This window comes from Mustela nivalis, assembly GCF_964662115.1.
Source record: "Mustela nivalis genome assembly, chromosome: 10".
NCBI lineage: Eukaryota > Metazoa > Chordata > Mammalia > Carnivora > Mustelidae > Mustela > Mustela nivalis.
This window is the reverse complement of record NC_139029.1, coordinates 68920295-68945179: the sequence shown is the minus strand read 5'-3', so window position 1 is coordinate 68945179 and position 24885 is coordinate 68920295. Positions and strand designations below refer to the sequence as shown.

Below are 24885 nucleotides of genomic sequence, written 5' to 3'. Positions count from 1 at the left end.
AACTTTAGCTTATGTGTCCCCCAGCTGAGATGAAAAAGACAAGCTTCCTTGGGGCCAGATTAACCCGTTTATCAAGCTAAGAAGCAGCCACGCCTGGCTTTTAAGGGCAGGAGGCCCTTACTCTGCCCTTCGGCCTTTCTGTCTTCTCTTCCCAGGGCCAGTTCAACACCGGGCCTGACTTCTCAAACAGCATTGCTCAGTTTGAGTTCACACTCACCATAATAGACACTGCTGAATACAGGAAAAAACAATCAAAACACTAGATGAAAAATACTTTAGCGTGTGCTTATCTTTGAATGGCGATATTAAAGTTAATAATTTTCTGTGCTTTCTTTTTTTTTTTTTTTTTTTTTTTTTTTTTACAATGAATAAGCATTCCTTTGGAGAACAGAACATAATTGGTGTTGCAAACAAAAAGCCAACATGAGTGGAGGGAAATATGGATGAACCGGCAAGGCTGTGAGAAAATGGAAACCCCAAACCAAACCAAACCAAACCTCAGAAGACCAGGCCAGGTCCCCGGACGGGACCCCCGTTCCTCCACATCCTGGCTTCTCAAGCTGCAGCCCCTCCTGCTGCCGCGCTCTGCCCCGCGGGTCCGCCTCTGCCCCGCACCCGCCCGCCAGAGGGCGCCGTGGGGCCGCCGCCCCGCGTCCTGGCCCTGGCGACTCACAGCCCGGGCTGCGGGCGAACCCGCGCGGAGGTGAGGCACCCGGCACAGCGAAGCGGACTCCGGGTGGGGTGGCCGCCGGCAGACGCGCATCGCACTTCACCCTGCCGAGCACAGGTAACCGCCGTCAGGGCCCAAGCTCCCCTCTCCCCCGACCGTGCAGCCGGGCTGCCGCGGGCTCTTGCGCCTCTCCCCGCGCGCCGCAGCCTCGCGCAGAAGCCGGCCGGCTCACCTCCGCGCCTTCACCGCCCACCAGGGGAGCTCGCGACTGGACCCCACTGCTCCCGGGAGGGATTGCTCTGGGCTTTCGCAATTTAAAAAATTAGGGAAGTAAAACATACACAGTAATATGTAGTCGTGAGAAACCCCAGTCACGTCTGTGTGCATTAAAACACCAGCCTCCAAGGGGCGCCTGGGAGGCTCAGTGGGTTAATCCTCTGCCTTTGGCTCAGGTCATGATCTCAGGGTCCTGGGATGGAGCCCCACATCGGGCTCTCTGCTCAGCAGGGAACCTGCTTCCTCCTCTCTCTCTGCCTGCCTCTCTGTCTACTTGTGATCTCTCTCTCTGTTACCGGAAGAAATAAAAAATCTTATAAGAAAACCAAAACAAACAAACAAAAAAACAACCAGCCTCCCTTCACCACCACCTTCCCACCCCCTCCATAAATAACTAGCAACAGGTTCTTAAATGCACTTCTATCCAAGTAGTAAGTCTATCATTGTGGCTTTCTGTATGTCTGTCCATCCAGCCGTCCATGTATTCATCTATGCCTGGAAGAAGATTCATCAAAATGTTAACGGAGGTAATCTGTAGGTGGTAGAATTAGAACGATTCTTCTTTTCTGAGTGTTCCACAGGAAACTGTGCGTGGGAGGGGAGTTGTTACCATATTTAAATCGCACGCATCCTGAGGCTGCCCTGACCTCTGCCAAGGGCGGACTCTTTGTCGTGGGCTGCTCCAGGTCTCTTGCGTGGAGAGATGGGGCAATATCACGTCCCGGCTGCACGGAGCAGCCCTGGGGGAGTGGGGCCAGTAGCAGAGCCCAGGGTTGTGTCTTTGTGATGAGCGACTCTACAGGGACTTGGCTCCTGCCTACCAGTTTTTACCAGTTTTAAGGGCCGATTCATTGGAAAATGCTGCCGGCCTCTGGGAAATAACAATAGAATCACGGTGATGGTTTTATCAAAACTTTCTGGACTGAGAACCTATTGGAAGGGGCTTTTTTTTTTCCCCTTTGTGATCCTTGAAAAGTGATTTTGAAATTTTTTTTTTTTTATTTTAGAGGCCAGAGAACCCAAGTTCCGATTTGAAAGCTGGTTTTAACCAACCCTGAATCTTTATGGTCCTTGAGAGTTATGTAGCAACTACAAGTCTCTTCCTCTCTCCTTCCTGGTTTCTGAAAAACAGAAAAGGGGTTGGTGATCCGTTCTAAAAACACGGAGCCCAACCAGGTCTTCCCAGGATGTTTGTGGGGGGCAGGTGTGCAAAGCCTGCAAGGCTCCTTTTTAAAGCTGCTTTTCAAAGGTGGTCTAGTTGGACTTTTGTATATTTAACCGATTTATTAAAAACACGTATATTTTAAAAACTACAACTTTAAAAGAAATTAAAATGTTTGACATTTTGGTAATTAGTGGAGGAAACAAAGAGCTTTCCTTTGCCTGGTGATCAACCATTTCCAATAAATCGTTTCAGCACCAGCCAACATGATCAGCACAGGGTGAGACAGGATAGAGAACCAGGCTCCCCCCACACCCACAGGCCCCTCTCACCGCCCCACCCCCCTCTCACCGCCCCACCCCACACCCGCAGCACAAATTGCAGGGAATCCATAGAAAACCTCATTTGCTTCCAAGATGGTGGGAAAGGCCTAATCCAACTTTAGGGATTCCCAGACTTTGACATTTCACCAACAAATAAAATTCTGAAATAAATTTAGAGACAGAGATGGTGTGCCAGCTTTTAATTTTGCCAAGTAAGGTCATTCAAAAAGAGCCTGTCATCTGCTGTCACTACTGTTTGTATAAGACATGACACGCTGACATCAACAGGACATGATCTCAAAATAAAAGTCTTAAAAAAATAAATTTCACCTTTTAAAATATTTTACCATACTTTCTTTAATTTTCCGTGTTTCCAAAGTGAAAATGTTAGCAGCTTGCATTTTGCTATTTTTGTGTCTTAGCTACTAGAGCATAAGAACCATAAATGAGTCTTTATTTGATAGGAACTTTTCTTACACTATTTTTGGGCTATCATGTTGAATATCAGTGAACACTGCCAAGTACACTGAGATGAGAAATAGTAGATGTTTGGCTGAATTTATATTAATTCCTAATTTATACTAATCCTAAGATCCAACACTAATTCTGTACCCAAACTTTCCAAGTTAGACAAGGATACCACCATTTATTTGATTATTTTTGAAATTTTATTTTATTTCAATTCAATTAATTAACATATAGTGTATTCTTAGTTTCAGAGATAGAGTTGGATATAACCCACAATGCTCCTTACATCACGTGCCCTCCTTAATGCCTGTCACCCAGTTTTCCCGTCCCTTAACTCCCTCCCATCCAGCAGCCTTCAGTTTGTTTGCTATAGGTAGGAGTCTCTTTTTAAAAAAAATTTTTAATAAACATATAATGTATTATTAGCCCCAGGGGTACAGGTCTGTGAATCGCCAGGTTTACACACTTCACAGCACTCACCATAGCACATACCATCCCCAATGTCCATAACCCCACCCCCCTCTCCATAGCCCCCTCCCCCAGGCAACCCTCAGTTTGTTTTGAGTGATTAAGAGTCTCTTATGGTTTGTCTCCCTCCCAATCCCATCTTGTTTCATTTATTCTTCTCCTGACCCCCAAACCCCTCCCATTGCATCTCCATTTCCTCATATCAGGGAGATCTTACCATAGTTGTCTTTCTTTGATGGACTTATTTCCCTAAGCATAATACCCTCTAGTTCCATGCACGTCGTCACAAATGGCAAGATTTCATTTCTTTTGATGGCTGCATAGTATTGCATTGTATATATATATACCACATCTTCTTTATCCATCCATCTGTTGATGGACATCTAGGTTCTTTCCATAGTTTGGCTATTGTGGACATTGCTGCTATAAACTTTCGGGTGCATGTGCCCCTTCGGATCACATACCCTTCGTTTGTATCTTTAGGAGTAAATACCCAGGAGTGCAATTGCTGGGTCATAAGGTAGCTCTATTTTCAACTTTTTGAGGAACCTCCCTGCTGTTTTCCAGAGTGGTTGCACCACTTTGCATTCCCACCAACAGTGTAGGAGGGTTCCCCTTTCTCCGCATCCTCCGCATCCTCTGCCAGCATCTGTCATTTTCTGACTTGTTAATTTTAGCCATTCTGACTGGTGTGAAGTAGTATCTCATTGTGGTTTTGATTTGTATTTCCCTGATGCCTAGTGATGTGGAACACTTTTTCATGTGTCTGTTGGCCATCTGGATGTCTTCTTTGCAGAAATGTCTGTTCATGTCCTCTGCCTATTTCTTGATTGGATTATTTGTTCTTTGGGTGTTGAGTTTGCTAAGTTCTTTACAGATTTTGGACACTAGCCCTTTATCTGATATGTCATTTGCAAATATCATCTCCCATTCTGTCAGTTGTCTTTTTTTTTTTTTAAAGATTTTATTTATTTGACAGAGAGAAATCACAAGTAGACGGAGAGGCAGGCAGAGAGAGAGAGAGAGGGAAGCAGGCTCCCTGCTGAGCAGAGAGCCCGATGCGGGACTCGATCCCAGGACCCTGAGATCATGACCTGAGCCAAAGACAGCGGCTTAACCCACTGAGCCACCCAGGCGCCCCGTCTTTTGGTTTTGTTAACTGTTTCCTTTGATGTGCATAAAGTCTTTTGATCTTGATGAAGTCCCAGTAGTTCATTTTTGCCCTTGCTTCCCTTGCCTTTGGTGACGTTCCTAGGAAGAAGTTGCTGCGGTTGAGGTCGAAGAGGTTGCTGCCTGTGTTCTCCTCAAGGATTTTGATGGATTCCTTTCTCACATTAAGGTCCTTTATCTAGTTTGAGTCTATTTTTGTGTGTGGTGTAAGGAAATGGTCCAGTTTCATTTTCTGCATGTGGCTGTTCAATTTTCCCAACACTATTTGTTGAAGAGGCTCTCTTTTTTCCATTGGACATTCTTTCCTGCTTTGTCAAAGATTAGTTGACCATAGAATTGAGGGTCTATTTCTGGGCTCTCTATTCTGTTCCATTGATCTATGTGTTTGTTTTTATGCCAGTACCATCCTGTCTTGATGATGACAGCTTTGTAATAGAGCTTGAAGTCTGGAATTGTGATGCCACCAACTTTGGCTTTCTTTTTCAATATTTCTTTGGCTATTTGAGGTCTTTTCTGGTTCCATATAAATTTTAGCATTATTTTTTCATTTCTTTGAAAAAAATGGATGGGATTTTGATAGGGATTGCATTGAATGTGTAGATTGTTTTAGGTATCATAGACATTTTCACAGTATTTGTTCTTCCAATCCAGGAGCATGGAACATTTTTCCATTTCTTTGTGTCTTCCTCAGTTTCTTTCATGAGTACTGTATAGTTTTCTGAGTATAGATTCTTTGCCTCTTTGGTTAGGTTTATTCCTAGGTATCTTATGGTTTTGGGTGCAATTGTAAATGGGATTGACTCCTTCATTTCTCTTTCTTCTGTCTTGTTGTTGGTGTAAAGAAATGCAACTGATTTCGGTGCATTGATTTTATACCCTGACACTTTTTACTGAATTCCTGTACAAGTTCTAGCAGATTTCGAGTGGAGTCTTTCGGTTTTCCATATATCATCTGCAAAGAGGGATAGTTTGACTTCTTTGCTGATTTGGATGCCTTTAATTTCTTTTTGTTGTCTGATTGCTGAGGCTAGGACTTCTAGTACTATGTTGAATAGCAGTGGTGCTAATGGACATCCCTGCCGTGTTCCTGACCTTAGAGGAAACGCTTTCAGTTTTTCTCCATTGAGAATGATATTTGTGGTAGGTTTTTCATAGATGGCTTTGATAATATTGAGGTATGAATACTTTGAAGAGTTTTGATCAGGAAGGGATGCTGTACTTTGTCAAATGCTTTTTCAGCATCTATTGAGAGTATCATATGGTTCTTGTTCTTTCTTTTATTAATGTATTGTATCACACTGATTGATTTGCAGATGTTGAGCCAAACTTGCAGCCCTGGAATAAATCCCTCTTGGGTGTGGTGAATAATCCATTTAATGTACTATTGGATCCTATTGGCTAGTATTTTGATGAGAATTTTCGCATCTGTGTTCATCGAGGATATTGATCTGTAATTCTCTTTTTTGATGGGATCCTTGTCTGGTTTGGGGATCAAGGTGATGCTGGCCTTATAAAATGAGTTTGGAGGTTTTCCTTCCATTTCTATTTTTTTGGAACAGTTTCAGGAGAATAGGAATTAGTTCTTCTTTAAATGTTTGGTAGAATTCCCCTGGGAAGCTCTCTGGCCTTGGGCTTTTGTTTGTTTGAAGATTTTTGATGACTGTTTCAATCTCCTTACTGGTTATGGGTCTGTTCAGGTTTTCTATTTCTTCCTGGTTCAGTTTTGGTAGTTTATATGTCTCTAGGAATGCATCCATTTCTTCCAGATTGTCAAATTTGTTGGTATAGAGTTGCTCGTGTATGTTCTTGTAATTGTTTGTATTTCTTTGCTGCTGGTTGTGATCTCTCCTCTTTTATTCATGATTTTATTTATTTGGGTCCTTTCTCTTTTCTTTTTGATAAGTCTGGCCAGGAGTTTATCAATCTTATTAATTCTTTCAAAGAACCAGCTCCTAGTTTCGTTGATTTGTTCTATTGTTTTTTGGGTTTTATTTCATTGATTTCTGCTCTGATCTTTATGATTTCTCTTCTCCTGCTGGGTTTAGGCTTCCTTTGTTGTTCTTTCTCCAGCTCCTTTAGGTGTAGGGTTAGGTTGTGTATTTGAGACCTTTCTTGTTTCTTGAGAAAGACTTGTATCGCTATATATTTTCCTCTCAGGACTGCCTTTGCTGTATCCCACAGATTTTGAACCGTTGTGTTTTCATTATCATTTGTTTCCATCAATTTTTTCAATTCTTCTTTAATTTCCTGGTCGAATCATTCATTCTTTAGAAGGATGCTGTTTAGTCTCCATGTATTTGGGTTCTTTCCAAATTTCCTCTTGTGATTGAGTTCTAGCTTCAGAGCATTGTGATGTAGAAATATGCAGGGAATGATCCCAATCTTTTGATACCAGTTGAGACCTGATTTATGATCCAGGATGTGATCTATTCTGGAGAATGTTCCATGTGCATAGGTAGGAGTCTCTTATGGTTTGTCTCCCACTCTGATTTCATCTTATTTTATTTTCCTCCTCCCTTCCCCTATGAGCTTCTGTTTTGTCTCTTAAATTCCACAAATGAGTGAAATCATATGATAATGTCTTTTTCTGATTGACTTACTTCACTTAGCATAATACCCTCTAGTTCTGTCCACATCATTGCAGTTGGTAAGATTTCATTTTCTGATGGCTGAGTAATATCCCATTGTGTATATATACCACATCTCCTTTATCCATTCATCTGTCAATGGACATCTAGGCTCTTCCATAGTTTGGTTATTGTGGACATTGCTGCTATAAGCTTTGGGGTGCACATGCCCCTTCAGATCACTACATTTGTATCTTTGGGGTAAATTCTCAGTAATGCATTGCTGGGTCATAGGGTAGCTCTATTTTCAAATTTCTGAGGACCCGCCATGCTGTTTTCCAGAGTGGCTGCAGGCTTGCATTCCCACCAACACAGTGTAAGGGGTTCCGCTTTCTCTACATCCTCCCCAATACCTGTTGTTTCCTGTGTTGTTAATTTTAGCCATTGTCACCAGTGTGAGGTGGCATCTCATTGTGGTTTTGAACCACCATTTATTTTAATTTTAGATTGCTTTTGTTGTTTCTGTTGGGTTTGGACTTTTAGTGCTTTCTAGTAATTGAAGACCCTTTTAGTTGGATTCTTATCAGTTGAAGGCACTTTGCTAGTGACCACCCAAAGAATTGAGCATTTTGGTATCATATTCTTTCATCTAAAGGGTTTTCCAAATTATGATCATTGCGTTTCAAGAAATAAGTGCTTTGAAAGTGGATTATACTAGCCACATGCTTAAGTTGAGAAGGGGTGGGGGCAGCAGATGTTGGGGGGAAGGGGAGGGATCAAGGAGTGGAAGCAGAGGTGAATGGTGAGGACAATAAGGATCAATTAAAGAGCACCTGCGTGGCTCAGTCAGTTAAGCATCTGACCTCAGCTCAGGTCATGATCCCAGGGTCCCAGAATCAAGCCCCCAGGTTGGCTCTGAGCTCAGTGAGGAGTCTACTTGTTCCTTTTCTTCTCCTTCTGGCCCTCTCTCTCACTCATGCTCTCTCTCTCTCTCTCTCTCTCCAATAAAATCTTTTTTTTAAGAAGTCAATTAAAATGAAAGGGATGCTATATAAAATTTTTTAGCCTTTTCTAGAATTGAAGCAGATACTGGAACCAAAAATCAACATTGCATTTCTTGAAAGCAATCAGAAAGGGCATTAAATCACCCAGAAGTTGAAAGCTGTTTGTGGGAGAAGGCGCGCCTGATCTGCCATCCCTTACCACATGGATCTTAACCTGTTGGCATTGCCCAAGCCCCGAGGCCTGGCAGCCTAATGACAAGGCAGTTTCCTGGATGGTGAGGGAGACAGAAGGTTTTCTGGGCAGAGGCTCTGCTGTATTACAGAGTAGTAATAGAAACCTCAACCTTAAATATGACTTTTCCCCCAAACCTAACATTAGCTGGTGTTAAAGTATTTTCGCCAGGGAAAGCAAAGGCTTTTAGTGGTTTTACCTTGTCCTGAAATGGAGACTTTGACCCAGGTTGTGGTTGTCTGGGAAAAGGATGCAACCTGAGATTTTCTGAGCTTTTATTTCCCAAGAATCTTCCATCAGAATGGACTTTGCAGAGAATTCACAGAACTTTGGCACTCCCCATCTTCATTCTTGACCCTGTTGCCTCATTCTTTTTTGGTCCAGCCATCCCAAAACCGTGTCTGCAGCTGTCACTTGGACCCACCCACTCCTAAGTTGGGATTTTTATCCCTAACCTCTTTCCAGAGCTCCAGATGTGTATTTTTGTCAGTTGGCTGAACATCTTCCAACGGGTGCCCTAAACTCAGCCTATCCCAAATCAAACCGATCAATTCTCCCCACCACGGACAACAGCCTCCTCCACCTTCTTTGTCCCTTCCTTTGCTTTGGTTAGCCACGTTGTCATTCATTCCATTGTTCAAGCTGAGGACCTCAGTGTCATCCTCACCTCCATCCCTGTCCTTCACCCCCATTTTCTAACTGCCGCCAAATCCCATCCTCTCCTGCCCTCCCATGTCTGTTCTCCATTCTCTCATCTCCACCCCACAGTTACTGCCCTGCTCTGGGCCCTCACTGCCTCTCACCTGCACTGGGGAACTGGCTTCTATCTGGTCACAGGATCACAGGAACATCCCACCAGAAGCTGTCTGCACAGCTGTCAGGGAGATCCCTGGAAAACATCGCTCAGTTTCCATCTGTCTCTTGCTTGAACCAACAAAGTTCTGGATACTAGAATGTAAGCAAAAGAATCATGAGAGGTTTCTAAGAATTTCCACAGGAGGGATATAAAACGTGTCTTTACTCCTTTTCTTTTGCCCCTTTTCCTATCCTACAGCCTGGAACAAAGGTGTGTGGCTTCCACTTTGGAGCAGGAACGTGAGGGGCACACCCCAGGGCAGGAAGAGCAGCCTCCATGGAGGGTACCATGGAGCAGAACTGCCACAGCCCTGGCTACCTACCTCTGGAATGTTCTGTGGGAAATTGTGGCAGAGCAAATGCATGCTGCCTGTGGCAGGCTCTGAGTAGCTCTTTGGACATTCCTCAATCATGGTCCTTCGCTGAGTCATGCTCACTGGTTTGCAGATCTCTCTAGAATGGGACCTGGCTGTAGGGGGGTGGCGGGGCTGCAGTGTAAGCAACTGTGTGCATGTGTCCTCCGCATTCCTCTTTGTCTACTCGGTCTGGCACAGACAGAGCAGGCCCCTGGGGAGCATTGCGGAGCTAGTGAGTACTGAGGAGGGCTCCAAAGAAAGCTCCGTCCTCTCTGAGCCCGTGGGGTGGGCTCTACAGACTCCTGCCACTTGCCAGCTGAGGGCATCAGGCACAGTGTGTAGCCGCTCTGTGCCGTGGTTGCCATCTCCGCTGAGCCGCCCAGCAGCGCCTCCGGTGTGTTGCAGGGATTAAAGGGCAGTTTCTGCCAAGCACTTAGCACAGGACCGGCCCACAGTTGGAACTGGAAGAGCAGCTGTTACCATTTCGTGGTTGTCTCTCTCCGGATTGCGCATGCTCGGTCCCTCTTCTTCTCTCCCCGCCCTGTACTTTGCTTTTCATTAACTTCTCAACTCAGATACATCTTCTGAGCCCCCAGGACTGTGCCACACAACACAGTCTCCACGCCTGCGGGGAGCTCGCTGGCTTTGGTGGAGGCAGGCAGGGAAACCGGAGCTGCAGCACAGCTGAAAGGTGGAAGTGCTCACGGTTTCCACGGAAGCACAGGGAGGGCAGGCAGTCACCGTGGGCAGGGGCACCGGTGGAGGACCACCCTGAATGGGAGTGGGGAGGCCAGCACAGAGTGGTCTGGCCACTGCCAGTGCGGTTCAGTAAGACTCGGCCACTGGTTTTCACACTGGAGCAATCCTCAGAATCCCCTGGAAGCCTTTGGTGAAATGCAGATTGCGGGGCCTCCTTTCCTGTGTCTCAGATTTACTAAATCCAGGGCAGGGCATGAGCTTTTGCGTTGTTGTTGTTGTTTTAAGATAGATTTATTTCAGAGAAAGAATGCGCTCAAGCGCCCTTGGGAGTGTGGTGGGGGGAGGGGCAGAGGGAAAGGGAAGGGAGAAGTTCAAGCCCACGGACACTGAGCATACAGCCCAAGGTGGGACTAGACCTTATGACCCTGAGCACACAACCTGGACCCACCCAAGAGGTTGCTTAAGGACTGAGTCACCCAGGTGCCCTTCTGGACTTCTGCATTTTTAAAATTTTATTTTACTTATTTATTGGACCGAGAGAGAGACACAGTGAGAGAGGGAACACGAGCAGGGGGAGTCACAGAGGGAGAAGCAGGCTCCCAATGCGGGGCTCTATTCCAGGACTCTAGGATCATGACCTGAGCCAAATGCAGCCACTTAAGGACTGAGCCACCTAGGCAGCCCCCTTGAGCTTTTGGGTTTTTAACAAGTTTCCAGGTGGTCCTCCTGTTGCTGGCGGGGACCACACGCTGAGCACTGGGAGTGGGAGTAGGGAGCCGGAGTGGTGGGAAGGCCAGTGGACTTCACACACCAGCCCTGGAGCTCAGATTCTGTAACAGCAGCGAAAGTCAGAACTAGGGAGCGGTTTAAGAAGAAGAGCGGGCAGTGAGACCTGTGTTGCTTTGAAGGGTACAGGACTTCAGAAGGGAAGACGTGTCGGGAGTTGAAACCAGGTGAGCCGTGGGCGGTGTGGATCCCGCTGGGTGTGGTGTCCCCACTGGCCCCTCTCCCTTTGCTGCTCCTTCCTCTTGCTCTTAAAGGAAGAGGAACAGCCCTATTTGTCCAGGCTTAAAACTTCCCCTTGCCCCCAGGCCATCATGCTATCTCCTCTGGAAAGACTGTCTTCCAGACTCTCCCCATTCCCTTCCTGTTGGACATTGTTTAAACCAAACCTTCAAACACATAGGAGCTCCCAGAATCCCACTACCTATCAGCTTCTTTCGGCTGCTATTCTTTAAAAAATACATTTATTTTGGATTTGAGTATAGTTGACCTACAATATTCCATTAGTTTCAGGTGTACAACGTGGTGATTCTGCAAACCTATATGACCCATTCCTCTCCTGGGCAGCTCTGTCCCCATAGGATGCTATTACCATACCATTGTCTCTCTTCCCTGTGCTGTGCCTTTCATCCCCCTGACTTCTTCATTCCCATCCTGCCAGCCTGTGCCTCCCGCTCCCCTTCACCCATCGTGCCTGTCCCCCACCTTCTTCCTTTCTGGCACCCATCAGTTTGTTCTGAGTACTTAGAGGGTCTGTTTCTGCCTTTTGTTTATTTGTTTGTCTTTTTTTTTTTGAGATTTCACATATTGAAATACGGATAACTTTTTTTAACCAAAACTTCTCAGTGAATGGTCATTGTGTGCCCCATTTCTTCACCCCGGGTCCCGCACCCCCTAGTCTCATCTGCACCTCCCTGAACGGTGGAATGGTACCTTGTGTTAGGGTCTGTTATCAAAGGAACAAGACTGAGACAAGGTGAAAGTTATGTAAAGCTTTATTCTATGCCAAGTATTAGAGATCAGACTGATCAGCCAGGGGAACGAGACTAAGCATTAGAAGTCTGACTGACTGGCCAGGGCCGTGTCCGAAGAGAGCAACCACCCCCAGCTTACAAACTCAAGAATTGACTGACTGACCAGTCAGAGCTGCCTCCGAAGAGAGCGACCCCTCCCAATCTTACAGACTACCTTTTATTGGGTGAAACTGCAACCCGTATCTTGGTATTTCAACCCACCAGGTTTGTGTGTCTTTTGTTGATTGGCTAGTTTCATCCGGACTGGTGACATGTTATTCAAGATTACGCCATACTAGGAACTCTTACAAACAGTATTTCCTGGGAAGGCTTAGTCAGTTAACATATTCAGTGTGAATAATAAGATCGTCGTCCTTCCCAAGATGGAGTCATTTTGGTTTGGGCAAGACCTTCTCATTGTTACAATCAGTACTTCATACTGAAGTACTCTATCTGGCCTGACTCGTCCTTGTATTCTGGGCTCTGTTATTAGGAACTAGCCGACTACATTTTACTGGTTTCCTGGACTTGCTTCTAAGTAAGTTTCTCTGGGGCCGGGGGGAGGGGAGGTCAATTTAAGTTTACTGCACAAACAACAAAATGGCTCTTTAACCAAGATGGAGTCGCTCTGGCTAAATAGGTCCTTACGCCTTGTTTTTCTCGATTGCTTTAATAGCTTCACCACTCCTCCCACCAACATGTTTTAAAAGAACCCACATACAGAGCTCTAGTAAAAATAGTTAATAAATGTGACAAATGTCTCAACAGAATTAATTTTTAAGCCTCCAAGCCTTTGTTAACCTTCCATCTGCAAAACCGCTTACAGGAAATCTGTATGTGATGGGAATATTTTATTGTCCCCGAGTTAGTCAGCACAATCCAATTTGTCTGAACTGATGAAATTAAAACAAAATGGAGACTTAGGTAAAATATTCCACAGAGACGTTATGTCTGCTACTCTGCTGGTCCCTGTAGAGCTCAGTTTCTTAGAAACAGGATTGACTTACCTTTACTTTATTACTACAGTGAAATGTGCATGAATTGTCCATCGTTTGTTTCTACATTTTGGATTTTCTTAAAGGCTTGAAATAAAAATGGGTCCTTGGGAGTCTGGGAGCAGAAGCAAAGACTGCTCTTAAAGGTTCTTCATTCAGATATATAAACAAAATTTAAGGAAACTTCATCGAATCCAGTTCAAGCTCTTGAATGTATAATAGCGATTGGCTTCTTTCCTAAAGAGGCCGTTTTCTAAATGTTGCTTATAGCCAGAGACCTCACATTTCTGTTTTGAACTTTTCCCCTTCTTCTGGGCCATTCAGATATTCTGAAATGTCTGCTAAGTGAGTTTCTGATTCAGGCAGGGTGCTGTTTGCTTCATAGTGTCAATGAATTAGAAGAGCTAGGAAGTTTATGGGAACCAGGGATGCCCATTTCTTTTTCCCTTTTTTTTTTTTTTTAAGATTTTATTTATTTATTTGACAGAGACACACCAAGAGAAGGAACACAACAGTAGAGGAAAAGCAGGCTTCCCGCCAAGCAGGGAGCCGATATGGGGCCACATCCCAAGACCCTGGGATCAGGACCTGAGCCAAAGGCAGGCGCTTTATGACTGAGCCACCCAGTCACCCAGAGAGGCCTATTTCTTATTAGTAAATTCTCCCCTTTTAAATAATTCTCCTCCACTTTCTTCCTGCTGTGGCTTTGCAGAAATCCACAGCTTTCTCAACTGTCCATGTTCTTCCCTAGAAGCAAAAATAATGTTTCTATTTTTTTAGTTTAGGAGAACACCAGCAATTCTTCCACCATTATCAGAATTTTCTAAGTAAAGGGCTCCTCTCTCTTTTTAGAGAGAGAGAGAGAGAATGCTAAGCAGGCTCCATGTTCAGCATGGAGCCCAAAGTGGGGCTCCATCTCATGACCCTTAGATCATGACCTGAACCCAAGTCAAGAGTCTAATGCTTAACCAACCCTGGTGCCCCCAGGAACCTCCTCTTTTAAACATAATTCTGGTTTCATTGACTTTAGAGAGAGGGACAGAGCAGAACACCTGTGATCTTAACTTCCAAGCCCCACTTCCCCTGGATCCCTCAGAGAGTTCCCAGGAGGAGAGACTCACCCCCAACCCTGCAGGTAGAGCAGAGCCCCTGCTGCATTCTGAGGGGGGAGCCCCAAAAGCCCAGTGGGAAGGTGCTTGAGGAGGGATGTGGAGAAGACAGGTGGAGGTGTTTTCTTTCCCTCCAACTCTGGTGACCCTCCCCAAATTAGAAGAGAAAGTTGCTCACATTATTTTATACTTGAGGCAATCCAGTGAAATCCAAGTGTTAATCTTTCTGATTTAGCTGTTCTCTCAAGTGCAAAGGATTTAGAGGTCAATGAAAAGCTGCCAGAATATTGTCTCTGTCACTCTGGCTTCTGCCAACTTAATTTGAAATTGGCTTTCTCAGCTCTTCTTTTCTCATCTGGGTAGAACCCAGACAGATTTCTGCCTGCAGACGACAAAATCCTGCCCACCCCACCCCAGATCTGCTTCTTCTAGTCCAGGTTGGGAGGTTGGCTCAAAATGACATTGGTGACCATTTGGGCCACTGGGGGTTGTCCCAAGGACAAATCAGCTGCTGCCCAGGGCCTGATGGTTTTCCTGAAGACTTGCAGTTTTTCAGAAAGGGAATGGTAGGGAATTGGAGAGAAGCAATAATAGCTGAAAGCCTAAAATACCCTGGAATTTCGTCAGGTATGACATCATGGAACTATTACCAACTCTTTGAAAGTTATCCCAAGGCTGTATCCTTATATAGATCTTTATATGTATCCTTATGCAGCCTTTCACTGGCAGATACTTGCTAAATATTTATAGGATGAATTAATAAACTCACTGTTAGAATGAACTAAATAAACCCTTGATAAATACTAGGGATGTTCTTTATATTTTCTTTCATTTGTTTTGCTTTGAAGAATGTCTTCGTCATTTTCCACAATCTTGTTTTCAGATTTAATTTTGTTTCCAAACTGATGAATACAATGGCCACTGGCCCAAAGACCCCTTCATAGCATCAGCAAAGGTGTCTGCTTTAATGACATTCTATCGCTCTGATACTGTTAAATTTGAGCATACCAGCGGGAAGCTTGGAAACATTCATGCGTCTGAAAATATGTCAAACACTCAGGAGCCCAGGATGTCGCATGTTGCAAGCGACTATCAGGAAAACAATCAATGTATGAACTGAAGAGGTGGGTGTGAACGCCACTGCCCCGGGCTTGCTAACATTCCTCTCAGCTTCCTGGTGAAGATGATCTCAAGAGAGGTGGAGATGGCCAGGTGTCATTCCTCTCTGCTGCCAGGTAGGGACGGTCAGACAACAGGTGTTCAGATGACCTGTGGAGATAATCAGGTGACACTCTTCCCAGCTGCAGGAGAAGATGGCCAGATTGTTTTTCTCAGATTGCTTGTACTAAGCAGTTCTAGAATTTGCCCACCCAATATTCCAACTAGGAAGACCCCAAGCACAACTGGGTGATCATAAGCAAGACCAAGGATGTCAGCCCTTGCCAAGGGAAGGGTATGGGGAGCAGTGGGATAGTGTACATGAATGGCCCCCAGTCCACACTCAGGCAGGTCCCAGGACAAGAGCTCCCCAGCACCTTCCTAGACCAGCAGCCCAGGGGCCATGGAATGCAATGCCCACTCTCCTGAATCAATGCTGTATTGAGCTGCTCAGTGATTTTCAAACTGTGTCCTACATAGTCTGAGATGTTCTGCCCAGGAGCCCTGGTGGGGGGTTGGCATATGAGTAAAGCTTCAAGCGCCCCCACTTCTAAATTGAACAGCCTGCTTTTTGGTTTTTTATTGATTTTGTATGGTAGGTTTCCAGTCTTCTGTTAGAAGGTAATTCGGCATTCTTCAAGCAATAATGATAGTCCAGGAGACCAAGATAAGGGTTCTGACAGTTCTAACACAGGACCTTTCCTCCTGTAGGCGCTCAACACGTGTTCTCTAGAGGCTCCCCTCTGCTTCATTAGAGGCCCTTCCACACTGGTTTCTCTGAAGGCCATTTCCAAATCGCAACACTCGGGACTGAGTTTCCATTCCTGTGACTTTCACTGCAGGAAAACTGAAACCGACCTGAAGCTGGACCATGTTTTGTTTGTTTGTTTGTTTTGTTTTGTTTTGTTTTTTTGCTGTTTATCCGAACCAACACCTGTTGTTTACTGATCACCTGGCTCTTAGTTAGCCCTGGATGAATGTTTGCTAAATGGTTGAATAGTTAAGTGAAAGATGTGTAATCCTATGCAAGTTACTTGCCCTCATTTGTAACATGAGCTTAAATCCACCTCCTTTGCAGTTTGTGGTGAGGAGTAAATGAAAGAAGACAGGTGAATTGTTTAGCATATAATAGGATCAAGAAATGTCATTTTATTCTCTTCTCTTTCACATAATCAGTAGATATCCTGAGTGTACTTGGTGGAGGTAATTTCATACATGAAGAACCAGGCAGTGAAGAACACGCCACAGCAGCAGAGTCGGATGAGGGAAGTTGTCCACATGCGCTGGGCTGGTATAGCTCCTCGTGGCCTCCAGTTTCATTTTGCTGGAAAAGGATATTCCACCATTCTGCCCTGAGTTTTCATCTGCTGCTTTGGACCTTCCTTCTGGGTTTCAGGCAGAGGCTGTGATGGCATCAGGAAGGTTGGCCAGAATGATCATGTAGAAAAGTAGATCATGTAGAAAAGTAATCTCTGGATGAGAAAGATGGCAGCCGAGACAAAAGGAGTCTCTTGGTGAGTTGTTTTTAAAATCTGAAAATACATTTCTGGGAGCTTGAACAAAGTGGAAGATTTACACATAAAAAATATGAATCAATATATGAACAGATAAATAACCTGGTTTATGATCTGCCTACAGACAGTAATGGAGCGCATAGAAAGTGAAAGGGATCCCCCTTCTCTGTAAAGGCTTCATCTTGCTCTGGACACAGCCACTCTGAAAGCTCTAAATGGGCCATGGGATTTCCATGAGTTCAGAGCTCCACTTGCTTCAAACAGACACTTTTTTTGTCCTCTTCTGGGTTTCAGCATTGGGTGAATGGCTATAGGTTAGGAACATAGTATTTCTTTGCTTCAGAGTGTTGCCATCTTCAGACAGTAAACACTGCTGTCCTCCAGTGAAGCTTCCTGCCTCTCAGGGCTGATTGCCTCTACTGTGTGTGTGTGTGGTGTGTATATACACACAAACATATATAAAGTATATGTGCGTGTATTTATATATCTAATATACATCCATATTAGATATAATGTTACTTCAAGATGAAGAGAATTGGGGGACAGCTTCCTTCTAGTCCTAAAAGATTTCCTAAGAGTTTTAAGGATATTGTGCTTTATTCATAGGCTTTGCATCTAGTCTGGATATAAAAATTGCACTATGACAAGAGTGGTTTTATAATTGAGAGGGCGAGGTTAGCCTAACTGCTGAACTAGAGGATGATATGTATATTTCAGATACAATTTGGGATCTAATGGTTCAGTTTAAATTGGGTCAAATGCCAGTAAAATGTTAAAAATTTTTTTTTTAATTTTTAGAAAGATTTTATTTGCTTGAGAGAGAGAGAGAAATAATCTGCACAAGTTGGGAAGTGGCAGGCAGAGGGAGAAGCAGGCTCCACACTGAGCAAGGAGCCTGATGTGGGGCTCAATCTCAGGACCCTGGGATCATGACATGAGCCAAAGGCAGATGCTTAACCGATGGGGCCAACCAGGCATCCCAAAATAATATTATTTTTTTTATTAAATTGTTTTTACATGATATTCTAACATGCCACCTTTTTTCTCCCTAAGTTTATGCTGGCACACCACTCTAACATTATCTGTCAACAAAATGGCCTTGGACTGCATAAAAAACACAAGTAACCTTGTCTATGGAAGTAATGCCAAGATAAACAGATAAACAAAGGATTTAAGGTTGAGTGTGTCCCTAGCTCAACAAAAAATGGAGACATTTTCTAGTTGTACTCATGTCTTTAACAAACCTCATTTGGTTGTTCCCCAAGAGCTAAGAATCGAATCTTAGAGAAGGCCGTTCCACCTGTCTCATCAGAGTGGTTGATGACCCTCATGGTCAGGTCACCTTTTCCCATACCCTGGGGAAGTGACGTGCTGATAAACTGCCTCAAAAAGACAAAACCAAACCCAACAGCAACAACAAAAAATAAATTCTGATTGATTTGTGATATTTGCCAACGTCTCCAATATAAGGACCCCTGTTGTGGCCATTGTTGTGCTACCAACAGTTACTGGTTTGAAGAATTCCTGAGCACTGGACAGTGAGATCTGGTAAGCTGATATGGGCTGTGTCAGATGCACCTTCATGTCTGTTTTTCTTCTACTCTCCTACCTCTGGGGCTTTATACCTGCTCTTCTGCCTGGAATGTTCCGGAGATCTTTCTCCTTACATTGCAGACTGGCTTTTCAGCTAGCATTATTGGAATCCTCCGGTGAATGAAACAGTGATATAAAATAAAGCACTTGGAAGAGTGTCTGGTATGCAATGAATGCTATTTAAGGAATGTTTATTAATATTCTTTTCCTTCACTGACCATCAAGACCGAATTAGGAGTTCATCATGTGTATGCTGGGCTTTCCTGTGCTTCTGTCAAGTGGTACCCCCCATGCTATATTGTTCAGGGTTCCTTCCTGGCCCTTGTCGGCTCAGGCTACATAATGTTTACTGTTGCATCCCTGGAGAGCTTGGTGCCTGGAAACCGGAAGACACTCAATGTATACTCATAGCATAATAACCGGCTAGGTCATTGAATCTGTTGTTTACTACCAGCGTGAATTAGAAATCAGGAGGGTCAGTGTGCATGTCAAGAAATGATTATGAGAAACAGGTAAAGGGGATGATGCAGTGATAGCGAAAGAGACTCTCTTTTCTGAGGCTGTATCGGCTTTATTCGTGTTGACAGAAAGGGCATTCTTTGATCCGAGCAGCCAAATTGGGGATGCTCAGTTTGAGGGCTGCTGGTGCTGCCATTGACAATTACGTTATCGCGCAAGGTGCTGGCTTTCTTGGCATTACAAGAACACTTGTGATTTCAGGAACTCACTTTCTGTTTTGTCAAGATCCTTATCTTACATATGTATCTGGCGGGGGAGGGGGAGGAGGTAGAGGTTACTCTAAAATAGCTCTAATGAAACCTTTTTTTTTTTTTGATTGACTATAAATGCTTCTTAACCACTTTGGGGTTACAGATTCCTTTAAAAGAATTTGCTAAAAGCTTCTAACGAAAACTACTCTGTGCCCATACATACACCAGTCTTAACACACAATTCACTTGTGCACTTCCAAAGAACCCCAGTTTAAAGCTGCTGTCTTCCTGCATTTGTCTGATTTATCTTCGTGACAATTCTTTGAAGTTGGTATGGGTGGAAGCAAAGAATGATGAGTTCATTTGCCCAGAAAACATAATGGTAGTAATTACATAATTGACCAGGATAACATATAAATAGCCTCACCTAGCCATCTGGAGTGACTATTGCAAACTGAAGTGCTATTTTAAGGGAACTTGCTTTAATTATGAGGTAATATCTTTATTCATTCATTCATTCACTCATTCTTCCAAGATTTTATTTGAAGTTAAGTTTAGTTAACATATAGTATTAGTTTCAGGGGCAGAATTTAGTGATTCATCAGTTGCATAGAACACCAAGGGCTCATTACGCCAAGTGCCCATCACCTAATTACCCCGTGCCCCCTTCCCCCAGCAACCCTCAGTTTGTTCTCTATAGTTAAGAGTCTTTTATGGTTTTCTCCAATCTCTGTTTTTATCTTATTTTATCTTATTTCCCTTTTTTTCCTATTTTATTTTATCTTACTTATCTTATCTTATTTTATTTTTCCTTATTTTATCTTCTTTTATCCTTATCCTTATTTTATTTTCCTGTGTTTCTTAACTTCCACATATGAGTAAAATCATATGGTATTTGTCTTTCTCTGACTTATTTTACCTAGCGTAATATATTCCATCTCCATCCATGTCATTGCAAATGGCCACATTTGCAAATGACACACACACATACATATATATAGATACGTATATATGTGTATATCTCACATCTTCTTTATCCATTCATCAGTTAATGGACATCTAGACTCTTTTAATAATTTGACTATTGATAATGCTGCTATAAACATTGGGGTGCATGTGCCCCTTCAAATCAGTATTTTTTTTAAAAGATTTTATTTATTTATTTGTCAGAAAGAGAGAGAGAGAGTGCACAAAAAGGCAGAGGCAGAGAGAGAAGCAGGCTCCCTGCTGAGCAAGGAGTCCGATGCAGGACTCAAAATCCAGGACCCTGGGGGATCATGATCTGAGCTGAAGGCATCTGCTTAATAGACTGAACCACCCAGGCATCCCTCAAATCAGTATTTTCATATTCTTTGGATAAATACCTAGTAGTGCAATTGCTGGTCAATAGATAGTTCTATTTTTAACTTTTTGAGGAACCTTCATACAATTTTCCAGAGTGGCTGCACCGGCATGCATTCCCACCAACAGTGTAGAAGGGTTCCCCTTTCTCCGCATCCTCGCCAGCATCTGTCATTGCCTGACTTGTTAATTTTAGCCATTCTGACTGGTGTGAGGTGGTATCTCATTGTGGTTTTGATTTGTATTTCCCTGATGGTGGGTGATGTTGAGCACTTTTTCATATGTCTGTTTGTCAGCCGTATGTCTTCTTTAGAGAAATGTCTGTTGATGTCTTCTGCCCTTTTCTTGATTGGATTATTTGTTCTTTGGGTATTGAGTTTGATAAGTTCTTTACAGATTTTGGCTCCTAGTCCTTTATCAGATATGTCATTTGCAAATATCTTCTCCCATTCCAAGGGTTGCTTTTTAGTTTTGTTGATTGTTTTTCTTTGCTCTGCAGAAGCTTTTATCTTGATGAAGTCCCAATAGTTCATTTCTGTTCTTGTTTGCCTTGCCTCCGGAGACCTATCTAGTAAGAAGTTGCTGTGCCGTCGTCAAAGTGGTTGCTGCCTGTGCTCTCCTTTAGGGTTTTCATGGATTCCTGTCTCACATTTAGATCTCTCATTTGTTTGGAATTTGTGTGTGGTGTAATAAAGTGTCCACTTTCATTCTTCTGCACGTGGCTGTCCAATTTTTCCAACACCATTTGTTGAAGGGACTGTCTTTTTTACATTGGATATTCTTTCCAAAGAATATCAAAGATTAGTTGACCATATAGTCGTGGTTCTATTTTTGGGTTCTGTATTCTGTTCCATTGATCTATGTGTCTGTTTTTTGTGCCAGTACCATACTGTCTTGATGATTAAAGCTTTGTAATAGAGCTTGAAGTTTGGAATTGTGATACCTCCAGCTTTGGTTTTCTTTTTCCAATATTCCTTTGGGTATTTGGGCTCCATACAAATTTTAGGATTGTTTGTTCTAGCTCTGTGAAAAATTCTGGTGTTATTTTGATAGGGATTGCATTAAATGTATAGATTGCTTTGAGTAATATAGACATTTTAACAATATTTGTTCTAATCCATGAGCATGGAATGTTTTTCCATTTCTTTATGTCTTCCTCAATTTCTTTCATTAGTGTTCTGTAGATTTCAGAGTACAGCCTTTTATCTCTTTGGTTAGGTCTATTCCTAGATATGGTTTTTGGTGTGATTGTTAATGGAAGCCATTCCTTGATTTCCCTTGTTGCTGCTTCATTACTGGAGGATAGAAATGCAGATTTCTGTACATTAATTTTATATCCTGTGACTTTGCCGAATTCATGTATCAGTTCTAGCAACTTTTTGGTGGAGTCTTTTGGGTTTTCTACATAGAGAATCATATCATCTGCAAAGAGGGGGAGTTTGATTTCCTTGCTGATTCAGATGCCTTTTATTTCTTTTCGTTGTCTGACTGCTGAGGCTAGGTCTTCTAGTACTATGTTGAATAACAGTGGTGAGACTGGACATCCTTGTCTTGTTCCTGACCTTAGGGGGAAAGCTCAGTTTTTCCTCATTGAGAATAATATTCACCATGGAGTTTTTGTTATGGCCTTTATGATGTTGACATATGTTCCTTCTATCCCTAGTTTCTTTTCTTTTTTTTTTTTAAATTTTTTATTTTTTATAAACATATATTTTTATCCCCAGGGGTACAGGTCTGTGAATCACCAGGTTTACACACTTCACAGTACTCACCCAAGCACATACCCTCCCCAATGTCCATAATCCCACCCCCTTCTCCCAAACCCCCTCCCCCCAGCAACCCTCAGTTTGTTTTGTGAGATTAAGAGTCACTTATGGTTTGTCTCCCTCCCAATCCCATCTTGTTTCATTGATTCTTCTCCTACCCACTTAAGCCCCCATGTTGCATCACCACTAGTTTCTTGAGGGTTTTTATCAAGAAAGGATGCTGTATCTTGCCAGATGCTTCTTTTGAATCTGGTGAGAGGATCATATGGTTCGTATCCTTCCTCTTATTAATGTGGTGGATCATGTTGACTGACATGCAGTTATTGAACCAGGCCTGCAGCCCAAAAATAAATCCCACTTGATTGTGGTGAATAATCCTTTTGATGTAATCTTGAATTCTATTAGCTAGTATCTTGTTGAGAATTTTTGCAACTATGTTCATCAGGGATATTGGTCTGTAATTCTCATTTTTAGTGGGGTCTTTGGTTTGGGAATCAAGATAATGCTGGTCTCATAGAATAAGTTTGGAAGTTTTCCTTCCATTTCTATTGTTTTTTGGAACAGTTTCAGAAGATTACGTAATAATTCTTTAGTGTTTGGTAGAATTCCCCTGGGAAGCCATCTGGCCCTGGATTTCTGTTTGTTGGAAGATTTTTTTTTTATTACTGCTTCAGTTTCTTTGCTGGTTATGGATCTGTTCAGGTTTTCTATTTCTTACTGTTACAGTTTTGATAATTTATATATTTCTAGGAATTTATCCATTTCTTCCAGATTGCCCAAGTTGTTGGCTCATAATTGCTCATAATATTCTCTTATAATTGTTATATTTTTGTGGTTTTGATTATAATCTCTCCTCTTTCATTCATGATTTTACTTATTTTGATCCTTTCTCTTTTCTCTTTGATAAATCAGGTTGGGGGTTATCAATTTTGTTAATTCTTGACAAGAATCACCTCCTAGCTTCATTGATCTGTTCTACTGGTTTTTATTTTTATTTTTATATCATAGATTTCTGCTCTTATCTTTATTATTTCCCCCTTTCTACTGGTTTTAGGCTTTATTTTTTGTTCTTTTTCCAGCTACTTTAAGTGTAAAGTTAGGTTGTATATTTGAAACTTTTCTTGCTTCTGGAGATAGGCCTGTATTGCAATATACATCCCTCTTAGGACTGCCTTTGCTGCATCCCAAAGATTTTGGACTGTCATGTTTTTGTTTCATTTGCTTCCATGTTTTTTAAAATTTCTTCTTTAATTTCCTGGTTAACCCACTTATTCTTTAGTAGGGTGTTTTTTTTTTGTTGTTTTTTTGTTTTTTTTTTTTTAAGGGATTGTTTATTTGAGAAAGAGCACGAGCAGGGGCAGAGGGAGAGAGAGAAGCAGGCTCCTCACTGAACCACTGAACAGGGAATCCATTGCAGGACTCGATCCCAGGATGCTGGGATCACAATCTGAGCCTAAGACAGACCCTTAACCTACTGAGCTACTCAGATGCCCTAGTAGGATGTTCTTTTACCTCCATGAAGTCTTTCCAAATTTTTTCTTGTGGTTGACTTTAAGTTTCATAGCATTGTGGTCTGAAAATAGGCATGGTAGGATCTCAATCTCTTTGTCCTTGTTGAGGCCTCGTTTGTGATCCAGAATGTGATCTGTTCTGGAGAATGTTCCATGTGCACTCAAAAAGAATGTATGGATGAAATGCTGTGAATATATCTGTGAAGTCCATCTGGTCCAGTGTGTCATTCAAAGCCATTGTTTCCTCGTTGGTCTGCTTAGGTGATCTGTCCATTGCTGTGAGTGGGGTGTTACAGTCCCCTACTATTATTGTATTATTATCAATGAGTTTCTTTAAGTTTGTTATTAATTGATTTATATATTTGGACGCTCATAAGTTGGGGGCATAAATATTTATAGTTGTTAGATCTTCTAGTTGGATAGACCCCTTTATTATGATATAGTGTTCCTCTTCATCTCTTATTAGAGTCTTTGGCTTAAAATCTAGTTTGTCTGATATAAGCATGGTACTCCAGATAAGGTAATATCTTAAACATTTTATCAAATCCCTAGAACCTCTGCAGTTTCATTTGGACACGCCATGTTCGGAATTGTCATTGCCATTCTTGCGTTCATGGCTCACTGTTGCAAACAGACGATTGGAGGAGTTGTAAATTGGCCTGAGACCCAATAATTATATCAAATTCAATCTTTTCAATTTTATAATAATAACTGCACACCAAATACACGTGTTATCAATCTGAACTTTCTCATGTTTCTGCTAATGGAGATGGGGTGTTGGCAAAGAGGGCAACAAAAACAATTTTGTTTATATTTGCAGTCCATTTTGGAAACTGCTTTCTTCTCCTAATTTTTTTCCTTGCCTATGCAAATAGTTTGATGGATTTCTATTCCCTGGAAACAAATCATGGCAGTGGAAGCCAGCAACTCTTGTCTTCTCTAAAAGGAGGGATTAAGTTTGGGGTTTCCATTGCCTCTTCTGTTTCTGACATTCCATGGTTGTCTGATTCTGTCTTGGAGACTTTGGAGAGGCAGGAAAAGGCCAACCAGGATTAAACTGTTCTGTAGATAATCAACTATTTACATTTTAGCAATTAAATATGAAAACCTTCTGTTCTCAATCTCTTACCACGTTTCACAAG

At 42.7% G+C, this 24885-nt stretch overlaps 1 protein-coding gene across 3 annotated transcripts in view; it reads left to right on the top strand.

Moving 5' to 3' along the window:
• The first annotated feature begins 671 nt into the window (after positions 1-671).
• Positions 672-24885, top strand: part of CTBS (chitobiase) — a 75398-nt gene continuing 51184 nt past the window's right edge. For 2 of the 3 annotated variants that reach the window (XM_082688153.1, XM_082688152.1), the window contains exon 1: positions 16703-16822. The gene's annotated coding sequence lies outside the window, so the exon portion shown is untranslated. Of the gene's footprint in view, positions 788-16702; positions 16823-24885 lie in introns of those variants that run through there. The other variant, XM_082688154.1, reaches the window with a different exon arrangement.